Below are 20,460 nucleotides of genomic sequence, written 5' to 3'. Positions count from 1 at the left end.
TGTGATTGCATCATCCCAATCTTATACCTATGCAATTGTTTATTTTGTATGAATGAATATTTATCTTAGTTATATTTTTGTGTGTTTTATTCTCTGTTATTTCAATCTCTCTGAGCATTTGCATTCTGACATTCAATATATCTCTCCCACATATAGGACAGATGTAAACTTGTAACCAGGGCTTCTCTTTCTTCATTCAAGTCACAGATACAAGTATTGACCAGGTAGTTGTTAAATGCTTAGTCCTGTGGTTTTTCCTGCAAGATCTGGCTATCTGTTCACTGGGATGTCTATAAATTATTGCAGTGGGTAAGCATTACCCATTTTCCTTCATTGTGATCTCAGAGATATCACTAAAGACCATGTCTGATGCTTTGTTATGATTTTTACACTCTGTCCAAATCATTCTCCTGATCCTCCCGCTTGGCCAATGTATTCTCAAGAAAATGAAATTAGTTTGGTGTGACTATTCTTAATAAAGCTGTGCCAGGTCATTGCATCTCCTCTTATTTTTTACAGCCCAGAGGTCACAAAGTCAAATGCCCATAAAGGCCCAGCATGTAGTAAATATTTAGATCAGAAGGATTTGTGCGCACGCGTGTTTGTGTGTGTGTGTGTGTGTGTGTGTGTGTGTGTGTGTGTGAACAGAAATATTCATCTTTCACCTAGAAGATTTTGCCAGCTGAACAAAATCCTTTTGTGAGCAAATTTCACCTGCCATTTGATGATTCCTCTTCTAAATAAGTTGATGGTCTGTTACTTGTGTGAATGCATATCTTTCTTCATTTTGAAAATGAGGACCATATTGGTACATCTACTGTAGATTTATAAGGGACCATAAAGGTCCCAGTTTAGTTTCAACTCAATTTTAAAAATCCCCTCTCTAGTGTCTCTAACAAATGATTGTATAGATTTTATTTTCCATCTTTCAAATTAGGGTGATCTCACTACATCACAGTGCAGCTGCTAGTATTCCTATTTCCTTTCTGTTTCAGAGGAAAATTGGCTTGCACCCTTTCCACAATTGAATCTACCTATGTCCTTGGCCTCCTGCCCTTTGGCTCTTCTGGGGTTTCATGCCATCTGTTACCTCATCCCCATTTTATCTGTTATATTTCCCCTCCTCTACCTCTACCCCATCTGCTCACAACTTGGTCAAATGTATCTAAAGTCTTTTTCTTTTTTAGGGGGGTGGGGGTCATTACACTCAATGGGTTTCCAACAATGACTTGAAGAGAGATTATATTACTTAATTCAATATTCAAATCCATGTTATGATATGGCCTCAACCTACCCTTTTATCCAGTAAAACCCATTTCTCTCTACTGTATACCTATGTTCTGGTGAAACTCATCCCTTGATCAGACTGCATGTTTCTCTTAATCTTTGCTATTGGCCACACTAGCCCCATTGCTTAGAATGTGATTTCATCAATCTTCTTTTCACTCCTTTTATTTGTTGAGATCCTAGATATCTTTCACAACCTAGTCTATGAGCCACCTCTTTGATGAAGCCTTCTTTGTTCTCCCTAGCTGAATAATGACTTCCACTGAATCCTATTGAACTTTGTTACTGCCTTTCCCACTTTCTATATTTGAGCAGCTTTTTGGTTCATGTGTTATCTCACCCATTCACTTGTAAAGTTGTTGAAAGCCTACACTGTTTCCTATCCTTCTTTATATCTTTAGGATCTAGCACAATTCTTTGCATGCAGTATGTGCTCAATAAATGCTTATTGGTTCATTGAATAATTGTTTCTGAGATGCACTAATAATCATAGATCTAAGTGTTTTTTCATAATTGCACTTAACTCCCTATATTTTGGGTCAGCCACTCTTGAGATGTATACAAACCAATCTTCCCTACTTGTATATAAAACAAAAGAAAATAGTCTTTATTTTTATCTTATATGTTACAGATTCTAGACTAGGTTTCTTTCATAAATATTACATATGTATTATTATTTTTTGATCTCCATAAAAATCCTATATGGCAGAATGTTGGTTGTTATTTAGATGAAGAAACAGAGGATAAACCATTTAAATAAATAGTTGCTTATTTCAGAGCTGGAGAGCCAGATCTAGATTTGGAAGTCTCCTGGGAGGAGAGGGCTTTTGGATACATGTGATGGGGAGAGCAGAGAATTGGATATAAAAGATGCCTAGGTCTCTTCTGGTTCTGGTGTTTACTCACTATGTGACTTAGGAAAGTTTATCTTTGGCTTTTCTATTTGTAAGACTGAGTTTCTTACACAACTGTGCAAAATATGTTTCCACTTACTTCTATCCAATATATTAATAAGATTATTTCTAAGGAGCACTTTGATTTTCCCTGATAAAAGAAATACCATAGATAAGTATGAAGTGAAGCATTTCCTGCTTCTACTGAAGGTTTTAAAGAGGGTGAAAACAGCCTTTGAAAAATTATCAAAGTAAAAGCTAGAGGAAGAAAGATTCATGCACATTTAAAATAAAATCAACAATTAATGTAGAGCACCTACTGATCTGGTACGTGTATTGTGCATTACAATTTACCAGGCACTTTTACATATATTATCTCAGTTTATTCTTATAACTACTCTCTGTGATACATAGGCTAAGTATTTTTCATTCCCATTTTTAAGATAAGAAAGCTAATACTGAGAGGACCAACACTCAGATCTTACTTGACTCCCATGGAACAGTCCAGGCTTAAACTCAGCTTCCCTGGATTCCAAACCCAAGTTCAGTGATCTTGTATCTCTTTGGTTTGATTGACATGAGATTATTCAAATTGAACCATCCACATTCTGTCCATGTTCAGCATTAACTTTAAACGCTTCCATTATAAAGCTTTCTCACATCACTCTAAAGCCAGACTCTTCCACATTTTTATTGTCCTTGAGTAGATCATGAAAGATCTGTTGGAGTTGTGAAAATTCCCAGATCATCTTATCAGGTAGTTCCCTGGAAGCCTGAGGTGGGTTACCTTATAACAGCCCATTGAAATTCATTCCAGTTTCCATCCTTCTTGATAGTTGTCACCATCCATCTCATCCTCGGGGCTCTGAATTAGCACAAGGAGTATTTGAATGGTAGATGGTGCTGTTCACTTTGGAATTGATGCCTAACACAATATCTTGTACACAGTAGGTGCTCAACACTAACTTGCTGAATGAATGGCTAGACTAATCAATGATTAAGGATGGTGCAAAAGTGCAGAAAGTTTAATGAGAATACCAGGAACAAATTGCTGGTTCCTGATAATGGAGGATCTAAGATACCAAGCTGAAGAGTTTAACCAGCTGGCAACAGTAGTGTTACTAGCGCCAAAAAATGGTTTTGCTGGGTTTTCTACTTCTAGGGCAGATTCCACTTTTTTTTTGTCTGTTCAACTACACTGGGACCACCTCCCACCAGTAAGACAGGCTAAAAAACCCAAGCAAAGTAAGGAAGCCCATTGAAAGCACTGGTTTTTCTGATGTCTCAGTTTGTTAACTAAATTGCAGGTTGTATCACTTGGCCAGAGGCAGTTGACAGGCAGCTCGTATACTTTAGTTTCATTACAGGTGATGTGTATCATTATTGCCTAGACCATCACAGTGAATATGGTGATTATATGCATCCCCTGAAATTTGGGGCTGACAGCATAGTTGGGCTGTGCTGGAGAATCCAGGCTGGCACCCTGATATAAATGACAGCTCTGGGCTCCTTAAGAAGGAGGCAGACATTTGTGATGTAAAGAAAGATTCACAGGCCTGATGAAAATCTTAACAATTAGGATTATAATTTTTGGGCTTGTGAGTGATATTTAATATTCCTCCCTCTCATATTTTTTTCTGGCACCCCAGTGCCCCAAACTCCAAGACATCTGGATCCAACAGCTTCCTATTACTAAGATTTCAACAATCAGCAGAAACAGTGATAGTTGTTAACTGGTTAATAAGAGGCAGCTTCAACATGACCATAAAGCGAATTCTGAAATTCCCAAACGTATACCAAACTCTAATGAACAAGTCCTCTTTCAATGCTTGAGGATTGGCTCTCTAGTTCCTCTTAAGAGTCCATTTGTATTGGTAGGTTTGCCTGGAGAGGGTTTACTTGGGCTTTCTGAATGTTAGGAAAGGGATGGTTCCCCATCTATATCATACTATGAAGCAACTGCTGTCCCTGGAAAAAAATACCAGGTGACATATCTTGTGCCTTCTCTCCATCCCTTATCTAGTTGGAGGGATTGGATGAAGTGTCTTCACAGGTCTGGTGAGACCACTCCCTCTCTTCTTCCTATTCAGGGGTTCTTTTCCCTGCTTTGGGACTACCCACACTAGTTTAATCTTTGCAGAGGGCAATGGGGAAAGGGAACGGGACTAGAAATAGGAATAGGAAGCCAGGTCCACGTCTCATCCCAGACCCATTCCCCAATTCAGCTCCACACACAATAAAGTTTGCTGGTCATTTAGCCTGTGTCTATTTCTCTATTGGCTTGGAATTCAGAATGGAGAGGGCTATAATTTATTGCCCACTTAAAACTCAACATTACAGCAGAGTAGTGATTCTGTTTTTCTAGCTGTTGTATTGCAATGACCATTTGTGATTTATTTGGCAAGTGTGTTATATAACTAAAATAATTTTTTCAATATCATGGTCTGCTCAAAATGAAATGGTAGTTCTAGAGCAGTGGCCTACATGAAATTTTTCCTGATAGTTTATAGCCACACAGATATAGGAACTCACAGAACTAAAAGTGTATTTGCATAAAATTTATATGTACCTTTCTATACTAAAGTTGCTCTTATGCAACTTTCAATAATGTATTTTATTATCACGGCATTTGCTAGTATTTATTAATGTTATTGTTTATTGGCTAAATGTACAATTCTTATTGGTGTGATTCTAAGTCAAGGTGAAGGTAGCTACCACATCGAGGTTCAGAGGAAGTCTGTTTTGTTTAAACCAGACCTTTGTACCTTTGTAGGAAGCTGCCTAACAGTGATAGCTTTTGTTGTTGAGCTTTAGTCCATGGCAAGTGCATTAAAACCCTGCATTGAGCCACCTCCCTGAAGCACCAGTTAGGTCATTACAGTTTGTCTGTCTGATAAGGAATGAGCTCTGTGTGTGGCTAGGTCAGTTAAAGGGCTTGTCTCTAGGTATTTGCCTGCAGAAAGTGTCCTGAAGTCAGAACAGAGTAGAGTGGGAAGAAATAAGGGGGGGGAGGGAAGGGTGCAAAAGTAGGCTTATAGTTGTCGGTATGGAAAATAATACAGTACTTAACAAATAATAATGCAGGAATAAACTCTGTGTTTCGAGTGCTTACAACTGTAAACCTAGTTTTTTTTCATATGTTTTTATTGATTTCAGAGAGGAAGGGAGAGGGAGATAGAAACATCAATGATGAGAGAGAATCATTGACCAGCAGCCTCCTGCACACCCCACACGGGATTGAGCCTGCAACCTCGGCATGTACCCTGGCCAGGAATTGAACCCTGACCTCCTGGTTCATACTTTGACACTCAACTACTGAGCCACATCAGCCAGGCTATAAGCCTACTTTGCCCCACCCTGAACATACATGTTTTGAAAGTCTGGAGAACTGTTGTTTTTTGTTGTTGTTTTGTTTTTTTGTGTTTTTTTTTTTCTTTCAGTGAGGTGTGGTGGACAGGTTTAGTTGCACTTGTCTAATCCCTTGTCTGCATCCCTATTACTTTGTTTCCTCTCCTTTATGTTTTTCCTTTCTTCTGACCTTAATCACTACCTTAAACTACTCTCATGTATCCCTGGGCATGCACATGGCTAGTTAGTAACAGTAAGATAGCTGTTCACCGCTGAATCATGGGTGCTCTAGCATCGCTTCTATGATGCCTTCCCAGATGGCCTCTGAACCTCTGGGCCAGCATCAGGTGTAAGTGCAGCACGAATCATTGCTTTTCTAAACAACTACAGCTCTTCTCCTGCTGGAAGAGATGCCTACATCAGAAAGTAGGGGAGTTAGCCTCAGAGCACACTTGGGAAATAAAGCATTTTATTTCTATTTATTTTGAGAGTATAGTTTTCTAAATTCCATAAATGTAATTGTGCCATCAGCAAGGAAATATTTGCCATGGGGTTTGGGAGAGTCCTTTGGTCAAGAGAGAAAATATTCTCTAAGATTTAACATTTTTATGAACCTTATTTTTTTAATTCATTGAACCCTGAAAGTCTACCTTAGCATTCAAAGGTTTTTATCTTGGCAAAATTAGTGACAGCTGGTTGATATTCTGAAAAAAAAAATAGTTATGCCAATTATTTCATCTTTTTCCCTTTTACAGACTATGTTTTATTTTCTTTCAGCTTTCTAATCTTCCCCAATCCTTCTTACCACCTCATCTGCATATACCTACTTATATCTTATCTAACTACAGTTTGATATTTTTCACCATGGACCTGAACCCTCTGCAATAAGGCATTTTCTGTCCTGAAAATATTGAGTGGGAATATTCTTTATCTTAACTTAGTGAACTGTGAGCTCATCTCTATTTGTCTTCTTATCTCCATGTATTATTTTTTTAGTGCCTCATATATTTCAAATTGCTGTCACAAATATTTATTTATCTTCATCATCACCCAGCAAGCTCAGTGATGCCATCCTTGTCTTACACATGAGGAAACTATGCCTGGAGTATTGGTGACTTGTCTCAGGACCTGCAGCAGTGAACAATTAGATCTTATGTCTACATCCTCTGAATCCTGTGCCATTGCCCTTTTTATAGCATCACTCTTGAGTGTGGGACAATCTTGGATATATTTCTTTAGCTTCTTATGGGCCCAACAAGGGACCTCATACAGAGTGTATGATCAGCAGGTACTTGATCACAAAATTTCTACAACATGACTCTAACTTATGCCACATTGATTTGGAGAAATAAAGGTATTGTTTTAAGAATATCGCTTTGTGTAAACATCCTCAATTTGGCAAGTCTAGTAAGTATTGAAAATGGATGGTAGTTGTAGTACAGGCTCCTCAAAGGTGGACCGAAAAGACATTGAAGCGGGGTTGGCCTCCCAGAGGACAGAGCTTGAACATCACACTGTCCAGCACTGGCTCTTCAGAGAAGTTTGGAGAAAGGCAGGAACATAAAAATTAGTTTTCCTGAAAATCTGGCATCTGGATCCCTCAGTGGTTAAATTGGTGTTTAATGGGAATAACCTGGATCAAGGAACTGGGAATGGGATGGAGTAGTGTTCACCTCCAGCCTTTAGTTTGAATGTAGACCCAATAAAGAAGCAGGGTAGGTTGAGGGCGTTGGTAATGGACCACAGAACCTCTCACCTCCAGGTCTACAGAACAAGTTCTCCTCTGGCCACCCATGCTTTTTGTATCTCCTGAAGACTGTTCAGTAGACTATGTGAAATAAATAATGGCCATGATCCCTGAAATATGGTCATCATCCACATTTCAAAACACTCTCCCGAAGCAAAATTGAAAAGGAAAAAGTGAACCATTGGTGAAGATGTTGCACTCTGCACTAAAGTATGGCTTGCTGAGAAATGCCATTGTGCCAAGACCTCAACTGATCATTTATTGAACACCTCAATGGAGAAGGACATCCTATATAATAAAAGCTAATATGCAAATTGACCTAATGGTATAATGACCAGTCGCTATGATGCGCACTGACCACCAGGTCAGTCAGAAACTGGGCTCATGGCTGGCGAGTGCAGCAGCAGTGGCAGGAGCCTCTCCTGCTTCCACAGCATTTCTCAGGATGTTTGCAGGCCTAAGCCATCAGTTGGACATCCCTCAAAGACTTCCAGACTGCGAGAGGGCACAAGCCGTTCTGAAGGACCCCCCTGAGTGCATGAATTTTGTGCACTGGACCTCTAGTAAAAAATAAAAATGCATTGTCTGCTCTCATAATGTTCAAGGTCTGACTGGGGAAAAGAATCATTAAAAAAATTAAATTAATCAGCCCAAATAATTGATTTTATTGTTAAATAGATGCTGGAGAGATTATAGGATAAATGGAGTATAGATCTAGTTAATTCAAGATGGCTCCAAGAGAACATGCTTGTAGAGTTTTATTTAGTTCTATACATCTACGCACATGAGCTAGAAAAGCTAAACTCTGTAGCTAAAGAATATCTCTTCATGACTTAAGAAAGGATACCTCATTCAGCTTCAGGCTGAGCCAAGCTTGATCTGTTCTGTCTGTGGGTCATTCCAGGATCAGTGGTGCCTACTGTCAAATCAGTTGCATTCCTGGAGCTCATGTTGATTCTAGATAATCCTGGTGTTTGATTCACCTTGGAATCTACAGCTTGTTCTGTGATTGGTTCACATTCCTGAAAGGCCTTCTGTGGAAGTGAAGTCTCAGGGTTTCTAATAACTGTTGAGGGCAGGGGTGGGCAAACTTTTTGACTCGAGGGCCACAATGGGTTCTTAAACTGGACCGGAGGGCCAGAACAAAAGCATGGATGGAGTGTTTGTGTGAACTAATATAAATTAAAAGTAAACATCATTACATAAAAGGGTACGGTCTTTTTTTTTTTTTCAGTTTTATTCATTTCAAACGGGCTGGATCTGGCCCGCGGGCCGTAGTTTGCCCACGGCTGGACTCTAGGGACTGTCCAAGAGCTGAATTAGAACTTGACCCCAGATGCATTTTGATAGACAGACAGGGGCCTGGATTCTCCTAAGCCATCATCACTTTATCTAAAAAAGAAAGGAGATGCCTAGCTGGTTTGGCTCAGTGGATAGAGTGTCTGCCTGTGGACTGAAGGGTCCCCAGTGTGATTCCAGTCAAGGGCACATGCCCAGGTTGTGGGCTTGATCCCAAGGAGGGGGCATGCAGGAGGCAGCCTATCAATGATTCTTTCTCATCAATGATGTTTATATCTTTCTCTCCCTCTCCCTTCCTCTCTGAAATCAATAAAAATATATTTAAAAAAGAGAAATAAAGAAATGAGAGGGTCATAGAAACTAGTTTTTGGGCATGTTAAATTTTAAGGTCACACATACACACATATACACCTCTAACACTGTATTCCTTAGGCTTTTGGATAAAGTATTTTAGCATCTTTATATCAATAACTGGAGGCCCAGTGCACAAAATTCATGCAGGAGGTGGCGGTTCCTCAGCCGGGCCTGCACCCTCTTGTAATATGGGACTGCTGGCTCCTAACCACTCACCTGCTGCCTAAACACCTCTAACAATTCTGCCTGCCTGCCTGATCACCCCTAACCACTCTGCATGCCTGCCTGATGCCCCTAACTGCTCTCCTGCTGGACTGATCACCCCTAACCACCTCTGCCTTGACCCCCGCATCCGGGCTTCCTTCCCTCTGGCCGGCCACAGGCACCCAGAACCCAGGCTTCTCTCCCACTGGCTGGTCACAGGCACCAAGGACCCAGGCTTTCTTCCCTCTGGCAGGCCACAGGCACCTGGGACCCAGGCCGGCTTCTCCCAGGCAGGCACTCAGGACCACGGGTGGCTTCCCTGCCTCTGGGGTTGCTTCCCCTGGGCCAGGCCCTGGCTTTATCCTGAAGGACATTGGACGTCCGGAAGATGTCCGGTCAATCCAGTTAATTAGCATATTACCTATTATTAGTATAGGTAAAATTGAAATGCACACATAAAGAAGAGAGAGAAGGAATGTATGTGTCCTTTAAATGCCGTAATGTGAACTATCCTTCAAGTTGTGTATGGATTTATGATAAACTCCATGGATAATCTGTGTATCTATTGCTGTGGCTCTTAGACTGCTCAGGGTTCATGAGGTATCTTAGAGGAGTGATGATTTCCAGTTTCTCAGGGATATTTCCTTCATTTGGCTGAAACTGACTCACTTTACAATTTAGTACAGATACAAAATTCAGGTAAAATAAGGAGACCTGTTCTTGAATTATTCTATCAAAAGAGCATGCAGCTTTGAAACAATTCTCCCTGCTGGTAAGTTGTTTGCCTTTCCTAAGGCATGAGTCAGCTCCCTTTAATGTGTTTGCAAGTCTCCCATTTGGATTACTTTAACTAAACTCACCTGAGGCCCAAGGAAAGCATTCTTCTTTTTATACCTCTGCTCAGGTGTCCAGATGACTCCCTGGATAGTGGCTTTGATGCTGCCTGGAGGCCAGCAGGCCTGCCTTTTCTAAATGTGCTGCAGTGGTTTAAATTTAACTTTCCCTAACCTCTGCTGCTTTTATTATGGTGATTGGAGGTAGGTCAGAATCAACCTTTTGAATTAGAAGTGCTGATAAGATCCAAGACAGAATGTTACAGTGGTTCTAGTAGACAAAGTGGAGAGCTATAAAGCATCACCTGGAGAAAATACCTCCCTGAGACACTATCTCCAGGACACACACATACTGGTGTCCCTGCATGCAGACAGCCATTGCTGATATATTAGCGTCTGCTGGCCATTTTGTTTACGATAACTAGGAAATGAAAAATGAGCCCCTATTTCAGTGTGTTCATCCTAAGATGACACAGTAGAATCTCCTTGCAGGTAAACCAAGAGAGCTCAGTGAATCACCATTTATCACTCAAGGGACTTAAGTGTCTTGCAGATGCATTGGAGTCCTGGAGACTGAGATATTCATTGGGTTGCAATGTTATGCTCTTCTCTTATTCCATCTAATACAGTGAACTGCCATCCTAGCATCAGAATGATGTGTTCTGGCTCTTAGAGTCCCAAGCTTTTAACATGTACATGATTCACTCCACAGAACTAAACAAATATTCAGAAAGAAGTGTCAGGTCATTATAATTTTAATAACTTTACAACTTTGCTCCGTCTCCTCCATTACCCGACTATTCCTCTATACCATCATCTTTTGCCAGAAGCCTCTAATTTATTTTTCTGTATCTGCAGCTGCTCACCTTCAGACAGTGTTATGTTGAATTGATTTTAGTGTCTAAAGCACCCTTAATGGAATCTGAGATAGATGAGTTCATGCCAAAATTGGGTGCATTTTTCTATATTTTGTTTTAACTTAATAGAAGTGTGCTCTCTTTACCAGGTAATCATTGACAGAGCAGGTACAGACTTCTTTCTCATTTGACCTTCTCACTCATATTTGAGTTATTTTGAATGCTTAAATATAAACTATTGGTCTAACATTGAAAGTAAATTATAGTTAGCTTTAAGTTATGCAAGGTTCTATAATAGGGGTCAGCAAATTTTTCCTCTAAGGGGCCAGAGAGTAAATACTTCAGGACTCTAGGCCACATGATTTCTGTTGCAACTATTCAACTTTGCTAATATAACATAAAAGCCGCCACAGACAATATGTAAATGACTGAGCATAGCTGTGTCCCAATAAAACTTTAGTTACATAAACAGGCAGTAGCCAGATTTGGCTTATAGTTTGCTAATCATCTGCCTTAAGCCAATCTGCCTCCTACAACCTTTGCATACTCATTCAGCAAAGGCATCATTTAAAAAAAATGCAATAATCCTCATCAGATTTTCTGACCATCCCAAGTACACTGAATTTCTCAGTTCTAAAATGTATATAACAAATCTCTCTCTGTCTTTTTTTTTTTTCTAGAAAATGATATAGAGGTATACCTGGGAATTTATCTATGGAAGTAACTAAGAATGCTTTACTTATTAAACCAAGAATTATTAATTCTTGGTTCATGTTTATTATTCAAATAGGTCCATTCACCTGGAAGCCATAATGTTAACTCAGTCTGTCACTTGAAAAATAGTTAAATAGTAAAGCACTGTGGAGAATCACTAAAGGTTTCCTTGCAATTTCAGAATAGGTCTTAGAAGGTTAGTGGCTATTTACTGGTCTATCTTTCATAGAGGACCTGCTGACCATCATCGGGTTAGACTATCTAGTACTAAGAGAGGAAGTATCTCCTTTGCAGCCCACTCATAACTGACCCGAGAGCTTTGTAGAAACTGACTAGTCTGTAGGGAAGGATCAAGGAACTAAATTGGAGTTGAGGTTATCAGCTCATGTCATTGTGCCAGGGGAGATGTACTGGGTGACTGACTGTCTTAGGAGCTATCAACAATTACTTAAAAGAGAAGAGGGTGCCTGAGTATGGTTGAGCATGGACCTATGAAGCAGGAGGTCAGGGTTCAATTTTCGGTCAGGGCATATGACCAGGTTGTGGCTTGATCCCCACTGTGGGATGTGCAGGAGGCAGCCGATCAATGAGTCTCTCTCATCATTGGTGTTTCTATCTCTCTCTCCTCCCTTTCCCTCTGAAATCAATAAAAATATATAAAAATAAGAAAAGAGAAGGGGGTTAACCAAGACCAGATCAGGAAAGAAATATAGGACATGCAATTTAGACCTACCACATTTTGGCTATGTGAGCTTGCATTTCCAAGTTTACACCTATAAATTGGGCCCTTGAGCTCAACATAGAGTAGGAGTGTCTAGAGATGATCCACACATGCTCTTTGCTCACCCTGTTCTTTCAGGGCTGGACCACAAGCTAGGTGAAATATATAAAAATGTATATGTGTGTACAAACAGGCATGCATGTTTTACACATGTATTGTGTCTGTCTGTGTTGTGTGCATGGATATATGCATTATAGAAGGAGTATTGTGGGGAATAAATTAAATCATAGGTAAATATTTGTAGACTAGTTTCTATCAGGTGTACATGGTTTATGGACATCTGTTGAGTGACTGAAGTTTTGTACTCCCTACTGAAGTTTCTCAATAGTGGCTCGGTTGATGTCTTGAGCCAGATAGTTCTTTGTTGTGTATTGTCAGATAGTAAGCAGCATACCTGTCCTGGTACCCACTAGATGCCAGTAGCACCCTACACCCAGTTGTTACAATCACTAAGCACAAAAGCACCTCCTATTGAAACTACTGCCCTAGTGGAACCAAGACATTGATAAAAGGAAATGGTTCCCAGACTTTAGCAAGCACCTGGAGGGTGTGTGAGAGTACAGATTGCTGGGACCCATTCCAGAGTTTCTGATGCAGGGAGTCTGGTGTAAGATTCAAGAGTTTGCATTTCTAACACCTTCCCATGTGATACTGCCACTGGTGGTCTCAGGATCACACTTTGTAAGCACATAGATAAGATGTAAGAGGTTTTAGAAAAATGCTAGATGATTTAAAACGTACTTCCCAATTTTGAGGATTTGAATGCTATTACTGTGCACACAGGGCTTATGGTCTCTTTATGAAGGCCATCGGGTGGTTGTCTCACAGCTGTGGTAGAGATTTGCAGGGAGAGAAGGAATTTATGGGAGATATTCAGTCTGCACTGGGTTTCAGTCAGCACAGCCCTGCCAGCTGTCACCTGAGTCCTGCCAGGAGACTGCTCCAGGTCTTGGCATAACACTGGGGCTCCTACAAAAATACATTAATTTTTGCTCTGTAGTCAGACTTAACTACCAAACAAGGCATTGTGACATTGAGGTCTGGGAAGTGAAGTGAATATTCAGAGTGAACTTGAAGGACGTGATGACTCAGGATGCCAGTCTGTGACCATGACTGTTAGAGCCTTGACTTGGACTTGCATCTTATTTACTTGCACCCGCTGTCTTGTCCTTCCTTGATTCCCCCTTTCAGGTCAGAGTTCCTGTTCCTGTTGTCCTAAGCTGTCATCCCTGCTTTCTCTATCTCCTTTTTTTTTTCTTGCTTGTAGTTAGAGATGAAGCTGTCTTGAGCTATTTATCATTCTTATCTCTCTTGGCCCTCTGTTAGTATTTCAGACTGTGGATCTAATCCTCTTTAATTGATTGACCTCACATAAACAGACATCAGCAAAGCACCAGGTGAAGCACAGCTGTGGCCAGGAGGAGAGATGGATGCAATTTTGCTGGATGGGTGCAAAGGTCATGGAGGCCTGTGCAGATTTAGGAAAACAGAATTAGTTTCCAAGCCATTTCATGTGAATTTTCTAGGGACAATCTGGAGTTGATGAACTTCAATGGGAGACAGTCATTCTAAATAGAGAAGTATTCTGTAGGTCATGCACAAAAGCCTCTGACTCCTCCATCATCTGTCTTACTATTTCTCACCCAGTTACCCCACCAACATATTCACTATGATCATTAGTGTCACCCCACCATCAACATTATTGTTTTTTTTTATTTTGAAAGCACTTCAGAATTTACCAAAATTTTGTACATTTCTCTTAATTACCAGTTAACACAGATATTATTGTTGTTGTCTTTGTTTTGTTATTCTCATTGTTCATACCGATAGCTTGAGATTCAGATAGAGGAGGGACCTGCTCAAGATCACCTGGAAAATGAGAGTTAGAGCTTTGACTGGGCTCATGTCTTCAGATTATAAGTCTTAATGGTTTCTGGAACCCAGGACAAACAATTTCTCCTCTCCTGCCCTTCCTGTCACAGCAACAATTAAGTCATTCAAGGGAAGGGAACCTGGTCATTGTCATGGGATGACAGTGAAAGTCCAAACCCTCTTCAAGGCTCACAGCTGGAGTTGTGTTGCTCTGGGTGATTCCTGATAGGCTGATTCTCCATCTCCGACTTCTTGAGGGAGAGACCTAATTTCTTACGCATTTTGAATCCTTTAAAAGTGCATGGCTCTGCACACCCAAAGTGCACATTTGGTGCTTCTTAGCTAACAATTGTCCTGGGTCAAGAACAAGGAGACAGTACATTAAAAGAATGAACTGATGCTTTTCATGGAAAGTCAATTAATAGTCACAAAAAGGGCCTCAAAAGTGTTCTAATGCAGTGTTTTATCCTAGAAAACGTCAATATAATTATTCCTTAGCCAAAATTATCTGATGAATCAAATAAATTGTACATCATCTCTTTGTATTTTACTGACTGCATACATAAAGCACAATGAGACTATATGTTTTGCCCAAGATTTATTGCAAAAAATAATCTGAATATATGCAACCAATTATCTACTTTATTGTGTTCATATCCAGTTTAGCCAAATTTCGCCATTTGTTTCTATTATATCCACACATTCAAATTCAGTATTCATTGATTCACTTATCCATTTTTTCAACAAACATTTACTGAGCATTGCTAGAATTCCTATATTTGACATACCCACAATTAGGTTGGGCAGATAGGTTAGGCAGACATAAAGTATATATATTTATCCAATTGCAACATGTAACAAATGTGACTGAAATATAACATGGTGGAAAATCAATGGGTTTTTAAAGTCAGGCAGATTTGCATTCTGATCTTAAATACCATTATGTCTCCTATTAGTTGGTGAATTCCCAATTCTCTTACTCTCTCTCTCTTTAACATGTATACAGTCTGAAGGGTAATTGTGAGAATTCCAAAATTATTCTATTAAAAAATATTTGCCAAACACCTACTCTGTCCATCAAGGTAGTCTGGGTTATGTTCAACAACAAACAGCTTAAAATATTTGGAGGCATCCTGGCCAGTGTTGTTCAATTGGTTAGGAATTATCCCTGCACCGAAAGGTTCCCAGTTCGAGTCCCCATCTTGGCACTTACAGGGCTTGCAGCTGGTTCCTGGGTATGGAGCATGCAGGAGACAGCTGGTGGATGTTACACTCTCACATAGATCTCTCTCTCTCTCTCTCTCTCTCCCCCCTCCTCCCTCCCTCCCTCTCTCCCTCTTCCTCCCTTTCTCTCTAAAAATCAATAAACGTTTATTCTAAAATAAATTGGTGGCATCAAGCAACCAAACTTTGTTTCTCTGTCATGTTCTATGTCCATTGCTAGTTGGCTCACTGCCATCCTCACTCAGTGAGCCAGGCTGACAAGCCACTGGCAGGAATTTGCTGAGTGGAGTGGTTGAGAGAAAAGGGGAGAACTCTGGTGAGTCTCACACCAGCAATTAAGTGTGTGGCTCAGGAGTGACTCCAATTGATCGATTGACACTGATCTCTTGGCTCTACACATTACAAAGAGACACAGCAGTTCTCTCTTATTATGAGGCTGCAATGGTGGAAGGGAGGGGAGTAGAAAAATATGGCAAACAGTGCCACTAGTAACTTTATTTTCCAGGACCCAGACCCTGAAATGAGTTTGGCAGACCTGGAAGTGTGTGGACCCAAGAGAAATCACATACATGCCATTTTCCTTGTGTTACTGACTCACACTGAGCTTCCAGAGTCTGTGGGAAGCCTGGAAGAGAAGATACTGGGAACTGCTTCCTTTGCACACCTCCCTGGCATACATGTGAGAGGCCCAGTTCTGTTTCTGTCAGCTGCAATTTTCTGAAATAGTGGAAGGTACATTCTGCCTTCCCCAGGGGCACTCGGGAGTGAATGAAGAAATTGCCTTCAGGGAGATCTTTATTCCTGAGGATTTTTCTTTGCCCTTGTGTATTTTTGCTCCTGAAATGTGACCCTAGTATTGGCAGTATCTCTGGGGTCACCTCCACAGCATGAGCTGTAATGTAGCTGATGGAAGATCAGAAAACTGGAATCTGACTCATTTGATGAACCAGGTGGGCTCATAAACAGTCATTATTGATGAAGAATGACTTACTGGCTATTTAAAGACAGCTATTTATTGTGCCCTGCAGTTTTTTGTTTGTTTGTTTGTTTGTTTGTTTGTTTGTTTGTTTTTTGGTGTGTTTTTCCCCCTTAAATGCACTTGAAGATTCTTTAACAATGTCTTCAGATTTACCACTTGTATTTGTTTGTAGTATTGAAGAAAAGCATAGATTGAGGTGACTGACTGGGTAGCAACTTTGATAGTGATGGGCGTGGGTTATTATCATTTATACGAATGCTGTTTTTGCAGCCACACTACTTGGTAGAGAAAGCAACTACCTAATTGTGACAGGAAATCAACCTTTCAAATGTTTTGTAATGTTCCATTTGCTAAAATATTCATTTATTTTCATTGTATTTCTTGATGACAGTGTGGCCAAACCAAAAGTTCTGAAGCGCATGCCACTATGTTAACTTCACTAATGAGGGAAAGAAAGGGGAATTATGACTGGCACTCATTAAAGTCCCAAAGTATGCACAGCCACCTGCCAGGGCTTCATACCTGTTGCTCTTCTAAAATCCTCACAAAGCTTTAGAGGTAGTCTTTTCCTTAATCTACATGCCCTTCCCTCCTTTTTTTCAGAGAGTGAGAGGGAGAAAGAGATCGAAACATCAATGATGAGAGAGAATCATTGATTGGCTGCCTCCTGTATGCCCCCTACTAGGGATCGAGCCTACATCCTGGGCATGTGCCCTGACTGGGAATCAAACCATGACCTTTTGGTTCATAGGTTGATGCTCAACCACTGAACCATAGTGGCTGTGCAACACACATCCCTTTTATAGTAGGAAAATCAGAAAGACGTTAAATAACCTGCCTAAGGTCATAGAGCTTTCAGAACCACAGGCATTTTTGGAATCATGCTGTACTAAAACCCATGTTTATTCTTTTGAACCAATTAACTTCTGCAGTAATCAGTGTCGTATATGGTCAAAGGATTGCATGGTTTCTTCTCTTAATCTCATTTATCTCCTGTTTGTATCTTATGTGATTATTTATAAAGGGCTCAGATATTAACCATATCATTTCAGTCTTACAATGGCCTTATAAAGTATGTAAAGCTGGTATCCTGTCCGCATAATATAGTATCAAGAAATGGGTCAGAAAAGTTAAGTAACCTGCCCAAGGTCAGTCAGGGTTGACTCTGAAGCCAAGATTTTTCGCTCTTACATCTTCTCTTTTCTGGACACATGGGCTATAAGAGTTTATTTTCATGACAGCTGAGCATGATGGATTCAAACCTGGGCGACTATCTGGGTATTTGCCACAAGGCTTATAATGAACTGAGACAAAGCAGTTAGCCTCAAAGTATAATGCCACTGTGGTCCCATGACAAACGACGAGGAGGTTGAAGTAATGAAATTTTATGCGAGTGAAGAGACCACATCTGAGGTCTAGTACAGCCATGATTACCACTACAGGAAACACAGTGAAACATCGGGTTGGAGGTCTCCATCGACATTGGCCACATGTGAACAGGATAAGAAAGATCTCTCTGAAAGAGCAATTGCGGCGGCAAATGTGTGGAGCTTCAGATAAGGACCAAATATTTACTCTGGCAGAGATTAAATCTTTCCTTTCTCTGAATCTATTATGGATCTTGCAGAGAATCTGCCCAAGACTATATCTAGCTGATCAGCCAGTTCACTGAGCCAGAACCATACTTGGCCACTGCTGTGGCTGAAAAGCTGCAGAGGACTGGTTTAAAGCTCTCTCTCCCCCTCAAACTGTTCTCCATCCAGGATTAATTAGTGACTCAGAGGTGAGTTGAATCACCAGCAGTCCTTGCCACACATACAGGATTTATACAGTGGCTTCTCATTGAAGACCAGTGATGCAATGAACAGCCCACTTGCGTGGGCTGGGCCGAGGAGTAATGGTGTCCCCAGTCATGGTTTCTTAACTCCCTCAGTCCATTCATTCTGCTAAACAGATTCTAACTCAGGTTCCTATAGCTTTGCTTATTTAGGGATGAGAGTGACTAGGTACACACACACACACACACACACACACACACACACTTACACAACCTTAGCAAAGAACATTAATTGTTTAACTAAGAAAAAGCAAAAGAAGTGATATTGTCATTTCTGAATTCCTAGAGAATTAAGGATAATAATAAAATGAATCATACTATTAATTACGGGCATAAACTATGCAAAAAATTATTATTAGGTACATTTATCTATGCATCATATCTTAATTCTAGGCACTTTAGTGCCGAAGATGAAGAAGTGGAAATAAAACAGAGCAACACTGAGAACATAGTGTCACAGCAAATAGGGATTTAAGAAATCATGGGTGGATGGAGTCACTACTTTGGCAGGCAGCTGAATCACTTTTCCCAGAGAACAGAACCTGGGAATTGCAGGCATCATTTTACATTGTGTGCTGTACTGTTGGGTACAAAGGAAGCAGTGATGTCCACCCTGTATCTCAGCATCTCTGCCTCCTGAAAGCAGCCTTGATGGATCAGCCTAGATTCCTACTTTCTAAGATCAAGACTCCTGGGTGTTTCTCCATCCTTTGGTTGGGCACAAGGTGTGTTCATTTACTAACAGAGAACTAAGAAGTTGAGTAAAGCCTGTCTTTAAAAAAAAATAAGTAAAACATACTAACTCTATGGAGATCAGTGCCTAAAATCTCATCAGAAGTCATAATTTATCAACTTTAAGCAAGCACAGTAAGTGCTTAATAAACATTGTATTTTTGTCTAGAATGATTGAATAGATGAATGAATGAATGAATGAATGAATGAATGAATGAACCAAATTACTAAATCTGAGATTCAGCAAAATATTTCTTACATGTTAGGCCATATGAATTCTAGACTTATTTTCCCATAACCTTCTCTTTCATCTCCTACTTGTCCCTTCCTCCTCTTCTGTCTCCCTCTCACTTCCCCTTCTTCCTCCTCCTCCTTGTCTTCTTCTTCTACTTCTTGAATTAGGAAAGAGAGGATATGGGACTATGTGAATAAATACTGTGACTCAGTCTTCTAGAACGTCAGAATTACAACAAAATTGTACTATCCATCAATGTCTAACCTATTGCTTAGCCAATAAGTCAGACTATCCCTATGCCTATTCCATCTGGCATCCTGCATGTCTTAATGCCTTTCCTAGACATGGAGAGAGATTGCTTCTAGTCACTAAGGTTACTTTTATTTTATGTCTCAATGGAATACTCATCCCAACACTTGATTGTAACCAATTATCAGAGGAGAACAGTATAAGTTTTCATTGCACTGTTACTTTTCAATATTTCACTTCCCAGGAGGTGGATGATATCACCACCTCCACCTTCACTACCACCATCACCAGCACCATAATCATCCCCTCCATTGCCACAGTGTTTTGGAATTCATTGTGTTTTCACCTGCAAAAGTCTTTTTTGGGTATCAGAGGTATCTCCTGGTGTGTACCATAAAGCTTTAGTTCTTAATATTGCATCCCTCGTTGAATTAACCTCAGGAGTAGGGCTACAAGTGTGGGAAGGGTGACAGCCAACTGACTCTGAAAACCCCAGCTCAGTGTCCCTGGCCTCTATTGAGGACACATTTTGTGTTTTAGACCTACAGAGAGGTATCATCAGGAGTTGGTCCATAATGCTAGCTCCTCTTTCATTGACTTCTAATAATTCAGCACCCCTCCCCTTGGCCTTGATTGCCCAAAATGTACAAGGCTTAGCTTCACTCTTTAATCCTCAATCTGAATTGTGAGGTGCTGTAGGGCCCAATGTCTTATTAGTATCTCCTAGAAAACAGTCCTAACTCACTACACAGAAGTGAGTTTTTCTGTGCTACTGAACAGTTATTAGGTAGTCCTGTGGTTCCAACTTTGATATCTGCTGAGGACTATCAAATGATGTAACCTATGGTATGCAGTCTGTGAGAGCAACTTGGGTAACTTGATACTGTTGGTTTTATGTTTAGGATGAAAGCCCATGGAGAAATTGTTAACTTCATGCTGACACCTCCCTCTGAGTACCTACACATTTATTGTTAGTTGGCGGATCAACTTTAAAAAGAGAAAACCTTGTGGTTGG

The 20,460-nt window shown here is 40.3% G+C and overlaps 1 protein-coding gene across 4 annotated transcripts in view; it reads left to right on the top strand.

Moving 5' to 3' along the window:
- NRXN3 (neurexin 3) overlaps positions 1-20,460 on the top strand; it is a 1,138,093-nt gene that overhangs the window by 927,239 nt on the left and 190,394 nt on the right. The gene's annotated exons all lie outside the window — the stretch shown is intronic.

The sequence above is a fragment of the Myotis daubentonii genome, chromosome 1 (assembly GCF_963259705.1).
Source record: "Myotis daubentonii chromosome 1, mMyoDau2.1, whole genome shotgun sequence".
Lineage (NCBI taxonomy): Eukaryota > Metazoa > Chordata > Mammalia > Chiroptera > Vespertilionidae > Myotis > Myotis daubentonii.
The sequence above is the reverse complement of the archived record's forward strand: the minus strand, read 5'-3'. Positions and strand labels throughout refer to the sequence as shown.